The 15,688-nt window shown below is 36.6% G+C and overlaps 1 long non-coding RNA gene across 2 annotated transcripts in view; it reads left to right on the forward strand.

The window, feature by feature from the left end:
* The window catches only part of LOC307193799, a 259,556-nt gene that overhangs the window by 51,328 nt on the left and 192,540 nt on the right, over positions 1 to 15,688 (forward strand). For both annotated transcript variants that reach the window (XR_013830418.1, XR_013830419.1), the window contains exon 2: positions 15,591 to 15,675. This is a non-coding gene — a long non-coding RNA (uncharacterized lncRNA). The remainder of the gene's footprint in view (positions 1 to 15,590; positions 15,676 to 15,688) is intronic.

Here is a 15,688-nt window from a genome sequence, read left to right on the forward strand (position 1 = left end):
TATGCGGTTGGATATCAATAAGGATTCCTTTGGCTGAATTCATATTTTTTGTCTTATGTCATCGTATTCCAAGTTTTCACTGCACGTCTCTCAATTTCACAAGCTTTCTTTCACATATCTCTTGGAAGCACAGTGATTTATTCTTTGTTGTTGTCCCTGGTTGATGCCAGGGTGTTTGCCTGCCATCTCATGTGTGTTTGAGTGGCATAAAGTGAACAGTTGGCTCCAGACATAAGTATCCTACAGATCAGTGTTTCTAAGTGGAATCAAGGGCAGAAAAACCAACAGTAGTTTGATTCTTTGGAAGACTTTTATGTAACATTTGAGAGCAGCCAATATCTTTAGAAAACTCTCCACTGAATAAATTAATATTTTTATGTACAAGTAGGAATTTGAGCCTAAGAACAACAACAACAAAAACCAGAACCCATGATTCTATAATAATAATTTTTTACTTTGTGCGTGATAAATTGACTATAGCAATAATAAAAGTGGGATGCCAAGTCATTTTGCTGCTTGACAGGCATATATATTGGAAGTCAGTGAGGAATAGGATACAGGTATAAGCACGGCTAGTATTCTGTAGGAGAAACCACAAAATAGATTTTATAATTTCTGTCACTAAGGGTTTTATCTTCATCTATATGAACCATCAGAGAATAGGAAGTTCATACTTTTTACACAGGGTCAGCCATTACTTGTCACATTTACTGCTATAGTTTGCTAAAATCCAACTTGATGGACTATAAAAATGATGATTTACTCAATATCTTTTAAATGGAGCAATAATCATTGTAAGCCATGAACATACAAAGGCTATTTTCTTGTGGTGAGCATATCTCAGATCCACACCAAGGTAGAAAAGAAGTTTAGAGATGTAGCTAGGAAGGGTGAGGCCCCTCAGTAAGTACTGAGGGACCGTAATGTGTTCATGTTGTACTAGGTACTATGTACTGGGAAAGAAGAACTAGGTGGGAATTTTGAAGAGTGTCAGAGGGGAGATTAGTCATATTGAAACTTTAGGAAGAGAAGACTGAGGGCAAATCACACATTTTGTGGCATTTGATTACATTTATCAAGATGATCATACCCAAAGGAGGGAGATAAGTTGTGTTCTGGAGTAGAGACTGCCAGGTTTTAAATCAGGGCCTAGAAACTAATCCTGTTCTGGCATTAATTTGCTCCTTTTTTTGTTGTTGTTGTTGATATTTATTCATTTATTATTTATTTTTGGCTGCATCAGATCTTAGTTGTGGCACACAGACTCTTCCTTGTGGTATGGGCTCCAGAGCTTGTGGGCTGTGTAGTTGTGGCACTTGGGCTCTCTAGTTGTGGCATGCAGGCTCAGTAGTTGTGGTGCGCGGGCTTAGTTGCCCCGCAGCATGTGGGATCTTAGTTCCCCGGCCAGGGATCGAGCCCGCGTCCCCTGCATTGGAAGGCAGATTCTTAACCACTGGACCACCAGGGAAGTTCCTAATTTGCTCTTTTGATTTAAGCAATTGACTTTTAAAAAATAAGCTTCAGGGTTTCCCCTTGATGCAGTGGTTAAGAACCCACCTGCCAATGCAGGGAACACGGGTTCAAGCCCTGGTCCGGGAAGATCCCACATGCTGCGGAGCAACTAAGCCCGTGCACCACAACAACTGCGCCTGCGGTCTAGAGTCCACGAGCCACAACTACTGAAGCCCGCGCGCCTAGAACTGGTGCTCCACAGCAAGAGAAGCCACCGCAGTGGGAAGTCCGTGCACTGCAACGAAGAGTAGCCCCTGCTCGCTGCAACTAGAGAAAGCTCGCGTGCAGCAACAAAGACCCAGCACAGCCAAAAATAAATAAACACATAAATTTATTAAGAAAAAAAAATGAGCTTCAGTTTTGTCATCTGTAAAATGGCCTACTTTATCTATAAGAGTGCTTTCAGCTTTAACTCAGTGGTCCATAGATTCTTTCTCTAGTTCCACTGAGGGAAGAACAAAAGAAAAGGAATTTAGATTATAACGTGGGGTTATAGTGAGAAATACAGATACATTTCCTGGAAGTGAGAAGGACTCAGTATTGGGAAATATTTCTAACAGAAGCCAAGATGCCACTGTTTCAACCGATAAGTAAAAATGTTTGACCTTGGACACTGCTGATAGAAGCCATGCTAGCGTTTGGTCAAGTGTCTTAGTGTGTGTGGAAGGGGAGTGGACACAGTCCATCTGTGTTGAGAATCTTTATGCCAAGAAAGTCTGCAGTTCTCAGAAAACACACTGTAAAATTACACTATTAGCTTTCAGAGTGACTATATTTTCACTCCATTTTGCACAGAAGCTCCTTCGTCAGAACTACAACTATCTTCTCATATCTTAGTTTTAATTCTTGCAACTTAGTTACTATAAAGATGGAAAATCAGGAAACTGCTTTGTTAGAACTGCTGAAACACACCTGGTCTAATGTTCTTCCCCACTAGGTGGCACTCTAATTATATGAGAACTACCCAGTTAAAAATCAATAATATTTACTTGATTTATGAAAAATTTCACTTTCTGTTTAAAATAGTTTTTCTCTTACCACTCAAATGAAAAGTCTAGCTGTCAGGACACTTGAATTTTTTATAAGTAGTTTTAGAAAATTGTCAAGTTCAGTTATTTTGTTGGGTATTCAATAATTTATAAGGCCTTTTTATACATCATATAACAAGAAGCAAAATTCAATAAATACATGGGCGGTGTGAAATATTAGTTTATGTTTAGTTGGTTCAGCTTGGCTTTTGTAAGTTAATTGTACACTTTTTAAACTTTACAATATGATTGGTGATGTAAAAAGTTTTAAAGTGTTTTAAAAATGTAAGGGAGGTGTGAAGGGAAATGCTATTGCTGTGAAGTAAGCCAGAAAAATGGCTTTTTTGCATCTCCATTACTACATCTCAGTGTATATGTTGCTTATAACTATGGGCATATTTAATGGAAATAAATGGGTTTGACAACACTTTCTATAAAAATCTCTTTCAAAGATCTCATCTTCAAAGATGGGTAATAGCCCTCCTTCCACCTGCTTGGTCTTGCAGGAGCCTGGCTCTCACTGATAAACAATGGATTATTGACATGTGTATATATTAATCAACAACAGGAAGCTTTTAAAATTAGACTGCAAACTGACATTTCCATTTCTAGAATGACTAAGAACGCCAGAAACCAAAATTAAATTCATCCGTGGTTTAGCTTAGTTGAGCTGTGAGGGAAAAAAAAAAAGATTGAAAAGTATGCGTTGCAAAAGTGATTCCTTTTTCAGAAATAAAAGACATATAGCCAATAGCAAAGAGGCCAATATTTAGGGTTGGTTTTCAACAGCAACAACAATCCAAATTAAGAGCAGAACAAAATAGGAAATAAAAAGTCAAACTATGTACATTTTGTTTTATAAAATTAATACCTGAAAAATGTTACTTTCATCTACATTGGTAAATTCCATAAAATTAAAAAAAATCAGAATATGAATGTATCTTGAATAAACATCTAATTTTACCATGCAGAATTAAAATGTAGATGATTTAGGAAGAAAATAAGTGCTTTGTAAAATGATTAATTACACTTTCTTTTTTAGTGAGTTATATGAAGTCATATGGAATATGATTATCTATTAAAATTAAATATACACCTAATTTACAAGAACACATTCATTGGCATCTATACTTTTCTTACCCTCCTGAAGTAATTTATTTATTACTCCCTCTTTGTTTTGTTAATATTTTAAATTCCTTATTAAAGTTTACGTCTCCTTGGCTAAATCTGATGTGTTCCATGTAGTAGATATCTGATAAATGTGTAAATAAATTGATGAATAAATATTGTATGAAGAGACATTAGTTTACACAGCTAAGAAAACATGTGATTGAAATTTATAATGTAGTTGAAAGGATAAAAATTTCTCTTCCAGATGACCAAAATGACCTTAATATTCCCCTCAGCTTTACTAAACTTTTCACAGGTTACTTTCTGACAGTAGGCCCCTGCCTTTTTTTCTTAGAGCATTTACTTTAAAAAACTTGCAGTTATTAATTCTTTCCCTAAGTCTTCTCTCAGCCTCTAGCCAGTGTTATAACCCAGGGTCTTTCTCTAGGACCTGGGAGCCATTGCTTTGAAATATAGTCTTTGAGGAAGGTAGTACCTCTATCTCCCAGTCTCTGTGGGAGGGTAGATAAGTTAGATAAGTGCCAATTAGCAAACACTGGTGGCCTGATCACACTGACCACTCTCCCCTGAAAAGTCCTTCCTCCAGTACTTTTCCACTAGCTCACACTAGTATTTAAACACTTTCTTGCGTTTGTTTCAGTGGAGTCGAGTTCAATTTCTCTACCCTATGGCGATAGTCTTGAATTAAATCTTCCTTGCTGTTTAACTTGTTCAGTGCTATCTTCTTTGACCCTAGTTTCATTTTTAAGAATCATATAGATATTGGAACGTAAAATATGCTATACTAGGTCACACTGGTGGTCATTTGGACCAGCGTTAAATCTAATAGCATCAGGGGTGTTATCAACCTCATATGTTTAGAATATACTGTAACCATTTCTATAATTATTAATGTTTAATCTTCTTTTGTAGAGAGATCATCAAAATTATTATAATAGATAATTTAATTTCTCCAGTAAAAATGTTAACAGAGGTCTGGGGTGTGTGTGTGTCTGTGTTTGTATGTGTATGGATGTATGTGATAGGGGCAAAGAAAGCATTCTGAGAGGTCAATAAGAATTAGAGGAGCATTTCTTCAGAGTACCATGTAACATCTTAAGGATATATACCTCTCACAGTCAATATGCTTGAAATTAAGCGGGGACCTGTTGACAGTAGTTATGCAACTGATAAATTGAGGACCCAGATTTAGGAATCCCATACTTGATAGTCATGTTTTATAGTATTGCTTTATTATCTTCTAAAAATATTTCTCTAAAGCTTCAAGGGGTAAACTGAATTCTTTGTTTCTAGTGTTTGTTAAAGGTTTATACATGATGATATAGACTTTGATCAAATACTTCCAGATGCTCCCTTAAGGTAGGTGCTCAATTCTAAAGAGATCAGATCTTCTGACAAGATCTCTAAAGAGCAACTGATTATGAATTTTAATCTTGGAAAGGAAGGAAGCTGCTTCTCCATTGCCGTGAACTCAGCAGTCAAGACTGTAAAACAGTTTTTTTGTTTTGTTTTGTTTTGTTTTAAATAATGCTGTTTTGACCTAATTTTGAAGTCCTGGCTAGAGGCTGATCCAGTCTTCTTGATTAGCTGATTAAGTCCACACCCTAACCACTTTTCTTACTGGGCTTTCATACTCCAGGCCCACTATACCCACATCCTAATTTCCCCAGGTCCAGGTACCAACACCTGGTGATAGCCCCTATACCCCTGAGTTGGGAAACTGACATTATGCAAATTAGCCAATCCACAGGGAGCCCTAGAAATCTAGATAACTTGGAGTCCTATATAAACTGCCTCCTCCAGCTCTAGAGTGCCCTTGCCCTCTTCCAAGATGCAATGCTCTCTGTGGCTCTGATTGGCAGACTTCTCTCTGGAGTATAAGTAACAAAGAGTTCTGCATTTCATCTGTTTGAGTATCAGTGTGTTGTGTCCTGCCATTAAAGAACCTTCAAACCTTATGAAAAAGGTGCAGTCAGTAAATTCCATGCTCTCTGTTGTTGCTTCCAGACCATTGATATGACACCATCACTGACTAGTCCCTCTCTCTTTATGGTTTATGCCATATGATCATGCCACTTTTCCATTTCCTTATGACTGTTGTCTATCAGCATCTATATTTTATCCTTATTTCAGAAAAATTAAACACTCATTTCTGTAAGATATTCTATATTTCCACATTACTCCAACCTTGGACATTATTGTAGTAATTAAGAATCCTTAATATTAATCATCTTTTAATACCTTGTTCTCAGAATTTCTCAAACTTCCCAATCACACTTATTTTCAAAAATCAGCCACTCACTTTCATCACCGTCTTTTCCTTTTGATCACTTTGTGGTATGTCTACACTTTTAAGATCTTGAACTGCAGAAATCCCTCTCTACCTTCAGTCTTACGTTCGTTTAATTAAACTCAGTCAACACTGCTCTTTACAATATATATATTTTTTAAAAACCGAGGAGAGAGCAAAGATAAATAAGAGGTTATCCATTTTTTGTAAATAATTTATAACCAGAAAGAAGAGATAAGTATGCACATAACAGCATTACTAGGCATAACTTATGCCAGTCATAATTGACGTAAAAATGAAGAACTCAAGAGATTAACTGTAGCTATTAGAGAAGGCATACCATCATGTCTTCACTCTTACTTACCTTCCTTACCTTGCCTTTTTAACTTACAATACCACTTAGCAGTTTATATTTCCTATTTTCCTAGTACATTACCTTCTCACTTGCCTCACAAATTAGAACCCACATATTTCAATAATATTCTAGCAAACACACTTAATGCTATATTAATGGTTAGCCCAGGGGTGAAGTTACCTAAGATGTCAATCTGTAAGTATCATTAATGTATCATTGGAATGCCAAGGTACCATTGGAAATGTCAGGTGATGGAAATAAAGTTATAGTTAACAGAAATTCTCTCAGGGAGCATATTGTATGTGGTTGAAGGAATATTTGATAAGCCCTTTGAGTTTGTGTGTTTTTGCTTGAGTGAACTAAATGATGGCCATTCTGAAAAGGAGAATCAATCCAATGAACTGCAGACATTTTTTTTTCCTTAGTTGGGGATGCACGTTTGGGGCCTGAGCTTAAAATGATTTCTTGAAACAATAAACAATAGTTATTCTCTTAATTCTTCTTTTTCCCAGCGTGGCAATCAGCTTTTCTTATGAACGCAGATTTAAAACATATTTTAAAAAGCTGTCTGAAGCCTTTTTTAGGTGCTCACATGCTTCATTCCAGCCCATACAAAACTTATTATGCTTTAACCTTCAGTTATGCTTGCTCTGTCATTCCCCAAAGACTGAGTAATAGATTCTAAATTATTGAATCAGAAATAAAATGAATCATCTTGACTAGACAGAACTCTTTGGAAACGAATTAACTTTTTGGAGAACTATGAACATGAAAAAAATAATCTAGTTTTATGGAAAGTAAATTTTTCACTAAAATATACACACAGATACACACATCTGTCTATCTATCTATCTTTGCAAACTAGTTTAATGGAATTCAGGCTGTATGTCTGCCTAAGCTTCCCTACACCAAGTTAATAATTTTAAACTCATAGTTTTCTAGTTTACTATGAGCTTATAAAAGTAATTTTGTATAAATTACATTTGCTACCAGACCAGGATTGTATTGAATTATATCCCTAATAAACATTTCAGCTTTAAACCCCTCTTAATACAAGAAATATTTACTTATTTATAATTCTCTTGTTCCGTACAGAATTAAATCCATATATTTCTGTTGGCTGTTCACGTGACCTGTGATGGAAATGTAAAAATATGTGGCTGTATCCATAGAAACAGGTGGTAAGCTTACATCAATATTTTATCATACTGACAACCAGCAATTTCAGTGATTACATTTTCTGTATCAAACCTCATCAAGAATGCACAAAAGTATTATGGAGGGATTTAATCAATTTTCTTTACTTATAAATGAAAATAGGAAAATGTTGAAGGAAAAAGAAAGATTTACCTATAAGTATTTATAGAGTGTTTTTAGGTGTGAGAATTTACAGTACCTTTCAAGTTGTGGTCTTTAGTGCAACTAAATTAGGGTAGAATAGTGTACAAAGCTCCTTTTCTCAGAGTTGGACTACCTACATTGAAATTAACTTAATTTGTTAATTAAAATCAGAATAGTTCAGATGAAACCTATCAATATACATTTTAATAAACTTAGATGATTTTTTATGCATGTTAAAGAATCAGTGCCCTAGAGGTAATTTATGTTTATAACTCTGAAAATGCAATAAGATTACAGGTATACAAAACATAGGGCAAGGGATTTAAGACTCTTCAGGGACTCAAAGGAGACTTTTATCAAAAGAAACAGGGCTTCCCTGGTGGTACAGTGGTTAAGAATCCACCTGCCAGTGCAGCGGACATGGATTGGAGCCCTGGTCTGGGAAGATCCCACATGCCGTGGAGCAACTAAGCCCGTGTGCCATAACTACTGGGCCTGTGCTCTAGAGCCCGTGAGCCATAACTACTGAGCCCATGTGCCACAATTACTGAAGCCCGCGTGCCTAGAGCCCGTGCTCTGCAACAAGGGAAGCCACTGCAGTGAGGAGCCCGTGCACCTCAACGAAGAGTAGCCCCTGCTCGCTGCAACTAGAGAAAGCCCACACAGCAACGAAGACCCAATGCAGCCAAAAAAATAAAAGTAATAAAGTTCCCTTAAAAAAAAAAACAGATTTATTGAAATAATAGCATCATATAAGAAAAAAAATAAGCCAGGAAATAAAATAGGAGCAAGAATTAAAAAAGCAAAGAAGTAGGAGCAATGTGGTGTTTTCTTGCTGAATTCTACTCAAAAAGGTGGTATTTTCCTAGGGTATATTCTCAAACCTCCTTCTTATGAAGATCAGACTTCCCAGAAGAGACATCTAAATTGCTTTGCCGAGAGACTTTTTTGGGCTGCTGATCTACTTAGCCTGAAAGACCTTTGTTGCTATATTACTATGTAAGGGCCTTATTCAAAGTAAAGTTTCTTTAATCTGTAATGTCTATGGGAAAGGAAACCACATTAATGCTGTCAGAGGCTATTTATTTCTCAGAGATTGAGGTCTAGAAAAATTCTCAAGAGAGAGAATAAAAATACTTCATATTTCCCATTTTAAAATACTTTTCACCTAAGAAATTGAAGTACTCATTGAAAGTCAACTATGAGCTGATTCTCATATTGTAAATGCTTGCTTCATTGAATAGTCTAAAAATTTATTGCTGCTGCCCAATACTGAATGGAAGTATTTTGTAGACAGTCTTAGAACTTTTCTATACAGGGGTATTAAAGTTTGATGGTAAGTGTTGGGTGATCATGAGCAAATTGTTTAGTGTCTTTTGTCACAGTTTGCCCATTTTTTGGTGAAGGTGATAATAATAGCATTCTGTGTAGATTACTGTGAAGATATGAGATAATACATGGAAAAGGCTTAGAACAGGGCTTAGCAATGAATAATAATCGGTAAATATTTATTTATCTACAAGAATATTTAAATGTTTATAATATCTAGAAATTTCCTGCCTTGAGATACTTGTAGAAATTCTGCTCATAGCAGTTGAAACCTTTTTCTTAAAAAGAAAAACCAGGGCTTCCCTGGTGGCGCAGTGGTTGAAAATCTGCCTGCTAATGCAGGGGACACGTGTTCGAGCCCCGGTCTGGGAAGATCCCATATGCCGCGGAGCAACTAGGCCCGTGAGCCACAACTACTGAGCCTGCGCGTCTGGAGCCTGTGCTCCGCAACAACAGAGGCTGCGACAGTGAGAGGCCCGCGCACCGTGATGAAGAGTGGCCCCCGCTTGCCACAACTAGAGAAAGCCCTTGCACAGAAACGAAGACCCAACACAGCAAAAATAAATAAATTAATTAATAAACTCCTACCCCAACATCTAAAAAAAAATAAGAAAAACCAAAGCCAAATAACATTATGACTTTAGAAAAACATATTCATGATACTGCTGAAACAACAAAAACATCAAAAACAAAATTTCTGTGGCTTAGCACAATCAAACGTTATTTCTCACTTATATATCTGTTAAATGTAAATAGAGTTTTCTAGTTGGTGGGCACCTTCTTAGAATTCACTACCATTTTCTTAAAAACCTTGGCCCCAAAGGTACATAACATCACTGTTGCTCATTGTTTGTGAATTCTACTCATGTGACTATATCTCAATGCAAAGGATGTTGATAATATAGTCTGTATTTAGGTTCTGCTTCCCAGTGACAGGGGAAGCTCCAATTTTTGATGGACAGCTAGCCATCTTTCACACAGCTTCCACTTACACGGAGTGTTTGAATCAGTGGTTCTTCTACATTTCAAGAGACAGGGTAATTCATGATTATGGCACTTTGGCTATGTCTGAATTAATTATTTTTTTAAGGAATCTTTTGTATTTGACCCAACGGCTGGATCTTTTGAGAACAATTTGTGGATAATTGATCCTTCCCTGAAAGCAGGCTTGATGAATAGTGGAGGAAATAAATGGATATATCTATTGAATATAGAATGGGAAGCAGAAAGAGCAAGGAAAAGAAGGAAAAACTTTTAAATAAAGGCTTCTGGATTGGTTTCTCATTGTGGCTGATAATGAATTATTTCCCCACATTTGTGATAAAAGTACACCCCTCCAAATTTGTCCTTCTTATGATCGATGCATTTTATACAATTCACATCTGGAGAGGGGATTATAGTCTGTTGTTTTGATGTAGGCGTATTATTTGACAATCTCTTATGACATGCTAAGATCGTAAACAACATTCATCTTTATCTCTGAGCACTCCAGAAATACATAGAATGATTCAAACTTAGCACCATATAAGTAGGTTTATTTTAGGACTTATTCTTAAGACAGATTTCATTTGGCATTGACTTGATAGAGGATTCTATCTCTTCTAAACAAATAATAGCTTTTCCTAGTTTTAGTTCTGGCATATTCCACCCACCCAGTCTCTATCTAGCCCACCTTGATCTACACAGTTTTGTTTTTTTTTGTTTTTATGCCACTCTCTTTATGCCATTTATTAAAGTCATATTCCTAAAGAAGAGGTCATCACCATACACTAGAAGGAATCTGGACATGCTCAAATCTTTCTCACCCGAGGATTCTCCCTTCTTTCATTTTTCAGGTACTACTGAGCTGCTGTCCATCTGCACTTTACTGTATTCATCCCTTGCATTTGCTTGGCTAATTGACTGGCTAATGCTTTCTATCTCTGGCAGCACAATGTAGCCCAACACATACTAAGTGGCACATAATCTTACATTCCAGTTATAGCTTAGAAAGATAATAATATCAACAGCTATAAAAAGTTATTGTGTAATTTTCATTTTTCTCATCAATAAAATCAGAACAGTAGTATCTACCAAAAGTAGCTTTTGACAGAAATAAGGAGAATTGATGTGAGGTGGTTAGCCCAGTGCCTTGCAATAGTTCTTATTTTTAAACTATTGTAGTTATAAATGTTATTGTAATAATTTTGATTTCTTGAGTGCTTATTTGTCCCATCTACTGTACCTCTTCTCTCTCCCACATATTTCATTCACACAGCTTCAACTCTCACTTATGTGTCAGTGGCTCCCAAGTCTATATAGCAGCAGCCCTGGCATTCCTTTTGAACTTCAGGTCTGCATTTCCATCTGCCTTGATGTATCTGATGAACTTCCAGTGAGGTTTTCTATAGGTATTTCTATATCCCACACCACATTCTTTTCTCATTTCATTCTTATTACAATGCTATGTTAGGTACTATTATCATTTCCATTTTATAGATGAGGAAACGTTGAAACTTGTGGAGTTGAACCCACCGAAATACCCGCTGTCCAGGGATGTAGGATTGCTCTTCGTCCTTTGTGACAAATAATTTTACCTCTTCCCCATGTTTCTTCCATCTTCATACTTTATGGTTTGGGATCACAGATGCCACCTGGGATTTTTTCAAAGATGGATTTGCATTTCTGTCCTAGATCTTTGATATTTTGGTGATTTTTGAGAGAAGAGGGGCTATATATTTTTGTATTATACCATGATGAATCTGGAAACCCCATAGCTGTACTTTTAAAAGATAGCTATAGTTACTGGGAGTAACTAGAATGTAGAAGATTTGAACAGGGCAGCCAGAGGGAGAAATGAGTTGAGATTCAAAAAGAGGCATATTTCAAAGTAGATTCAATGGGTTATGTACAATAGAAAGACATTGTGAGGAAGCAGAGAAAAGTGTGGACTTTGATGTCCACTGAACTAGGTTAAAACTCCAGCTATCATGGTCATTTATGGTATAGAGTAAGTCATTTTATCTCAGGAACTTTGTTCAATAAAGGTTAGTTTCCTTTCCTTCCATCCCGGCTCCAAAATTACACATACTTGATACCTGAGATGTGGCCATTTAACTGTATTATGGGTAGTCATCTGCACCTGCATATAATTAAGATTCTTGCTGAAAGTTATTCAGCTGGTGATAGAGGTTGCTTAGCAGATTTGTTGTTCTAAAATGTTCTTCAGACCACCTGCTGGATGTTATGAGTTGAATGGAGTGGTGATTTGAATTTTGATACATTTATGCACAATTTACACACATCTACCATGATTAGTTACATTCATTTAATAGGCACTTAGCAAATGCCCTTGTGAAAGTGAGAAAATGTGGGCAATAGCTCAGCGTATTTCATACTGAGAGTTGAAATATGTATTATAAGAGTGTTGGTAATGCTGATGAATAATTAATCAACTAATTTTTGTCCTGTTCAGTGTTCTCCATTTGGAAGTGAGATGAGTTCCTTTATACCTGGTGATAGGCATTTAAAATCCTATTTCAGTTTAGCAGTATAGATGTGAATTGTTTTTGTTCTACAGCTTAAGAGCAGAGACTGCTTGTGCAGAACTTCTGACCCCCTAAAAATCACCTATTCTCTCTTTTGCATGAAGACTAACTTTTTGCATTTTCATTGATACTCTATATACTGTGTTTCTTATTGTGTGTGCATCTCTATTTGATCCAGTTGAATTTACTAATTTTGTATGTATTAATTTTTATAGTTGTGTCTTAAATGTATATACTTAACATCTTTATCTTAAAATGTTATAATTCATTAAAAGGAAAAAAAATTCAATATCCTTTAGCATCAGTGATGTTTTTATTTTGTCTAAAATCAACACATTCACAGGCTTTTACTTGGGTAAGCCTTTCTATCTGACACATTTCTCTTTTCAGATTCAAGCTCTGGAATTTAATTCTCTTTAAATTTCCACAGATTGCTTAGGCATGATCCCCTTTTTGATGAACCTGTACAGGAGATTTGGGTGGGATAACATCTGTAACACAAATCTGGATCTATCCAAGTGAAACCAATTTAAACTTATTAAATTACTGCAGCATTCCAGGGGCCCTGATTAAGAGCTCCTCCAGTCCAGGATTTGAATAATTTCACTGCCACTTCAGGCCATTCAATGTTTTACATTATCTCTAGTGGTGTCCTTTCAGATTAAACATAATCCTATTAAAGCTGCAGGCTTTTTGGGCTATATACACCAAGTTGAGTAATGTTCTGCTGTTATTTGGGACTGTGTTTCTTAGTTCTTCATCTTGGATGGCTGGCATACTCTGGCAATAAGCTTACATGCAGTAGATGGATGGATTTTTCATTAGTAGGACTGATTAAATTGTCATAAAATAGCTATGACCCAGATGTTCTCAGGCCACATCACACTCAAACCTAAATTTCTTTGGTTCAAATTCCAGTCTATTGAAAATGCACCTATTCCTCCATCTTTCTTAGCCACTACTAGGTTTTTGAGGAGTCTCAGTGGGGTCTTTTACATGTACTGACAAATGAGTTCTGATTTTCATTCTCCACAGTGATTGGCTTATGATGAGTGTAAACTCTATTCTGCTGACTTGTAGTGTAACCACTAATAAAATTAGGTAAGATGGGAATCTTCCCGTACAATCACTACCATTTCTGGTAGGTCATTTCTTTAGTAGAAATGAAGAGCTGTGGATACTCTTGGTCACAGATGTTCTCAACTTGGCCAGAATTACCACAATTATAACAGTGTCAGGCACTGTTCTAGTAGTTTGCATGTACTAACTGGCTTACTCCTTAAGAAAAATTCTATAAGTAAGGAATTGTAATTATCCCTGTTTTACAGATGGGAAGACTCGAGACGTAGAACAATTAAGTAGTTTACTCAACTTTTCATGGAGTCAGATGGATTCAATTTATACCCTGTTCAGCTACTTGCCAACTCTGTGTCCTAGAGATTTTTTTTGTTTTGAATTTTATTTTATTTACTTTTTAATACAGCAGGTTCCATTAGTTATCCATTTTATACATATTAGTGTATATATGTCAATGTCTTAGAGATTTGTTTTGTAATCCCTTTCAGCCAAATATGTCTTCATCTGTAAAATGCAGTTACTGAGAGTACTTGTCTCCTAGAGTTTTCGTGAAGATTGAGTGAGATAATTTGTCAAGTTCATAACAAATGGCAGCTACACAAATGTTGGCTGCTATTATTATTATTATTTTTTTTTGCAGTACGCGGGCCTCTCACTGTTGTGGCCTCTCCTGTTGCGGAGCGCAGGCTCAGTGGCCATGGCTCACGGGCCCAGCCGCTCCGCGGCATGTGGGATCTTCCCGGATTGGGGCACGAACCTGTGTCCCCTGCATCGGCAGGTGGACTCTCAGCCACTGCGCCACCAGGGAAACCCATGGCTGCTATTATTTTTTCACTAAAATGGATTTAAATTGAATGTGAGAAAAATCTGTTCTGTCAAGTCATTCTGTTTTATTAGCTGAACTTTCTTTAAAGTCATAGAAGATGACTCCCTGAAGATCAGAAAGATCTTCCTGTTCTTGATTTTTTTTTAAATGGGTCAGTATTTCTCACTTTGAGAAGTGCAGTCAAGGTTGAAAGCTCAGAACAAGTTAGCACAGTGCTTATCATTCATCCCAACTCTAGGTAGAGACTTGTCCAGCCAGAGGACACTAAGTTGTTGTATCCAACATCCATATTGAATGCTTCCTCTGGGCCTGGATCCATGATAAATGCTTACAGGTATTATTTCTTTGAATCCTTTTGACAATTATACATAATAGGTATTATTATCCATGTTTTATAGAAGAGAAATGGAGGCATGTGAAAATTAAGTAATTTGTCCCAAAGTTGCATGGTTGTTGAATGATGGAGCCAGGATTCTAACCCAGGCACTCTGACCATAGATGCTGATCTGTTAACCACAAATGGTTCCCACATTCTGTCTTCCTAGGCATTGTAAAAATGTTCCATTGGCTAGCATTAATTTTGTGGCTTGACCATTGGGGCTCCTGGGAGAATTATATAACCACTCTTAAAATTAGTATAGGCCATTGGACCAATCTTGCCAATGGTCTGTGAGAAGAAAGCAAGAAAGAAGCTGGTGCATTTCTGTTGACCAAAGATCATAGGAGGGATTTAATTGTGTCCAAAGGAAAGAAAGTAGAGAATATCTTCTTGGTTTTAGGTTCACTAGGTGTCTGGAGAACTCAAAGCCACTATGCATTTACCACATGTAAGGGAAAAAATACCACTTCTCTCAGATAGGGGCATTTGAGGCATTTATGTATTTGTAATAATGTAATCCTCCAGCATTAGGTCTTACTGAAGGCTTTTCTTTCTTAAATAGCATATTCAGAACATTTTGTTCTCACTGCCTCTTTGAACTTTGTATTATTGATACCCCAAAGTCGCCAACAGATGTGGCCTTTTGTCTAGTGACTAGCTTTCACAGCCAGTGCAAGTCAGCATTTGTCATGTACAATGGCTGTTATCATTGCATCTTGCTCTATAGTTGCTTATGTATATAAACTTATTTCCTAAAAAAAGGCTTTTCACTCATTCCTCTATTTTATTTTTCAGCTGGAGAATCATCCTCAGCAGATTTCTGAGCTGAAGCTGCCGTTGATGTTTTTGTAAACTGCACACCAAGACCTGAGTAAGAACTGTAAGCCAGTTAC

This window comes from Stenella coeruleoalba, assembly GCF_951394435.1.
Source record: "Stenella coeruleoalba genome assembly, chromosome: 11".
Lineage (NCBI taxonomy): Eukaryota > Metazoa > Chordata > Mammalia > Artiodactyla > Delphinidae > Stenella > Stenella coeruleoalba.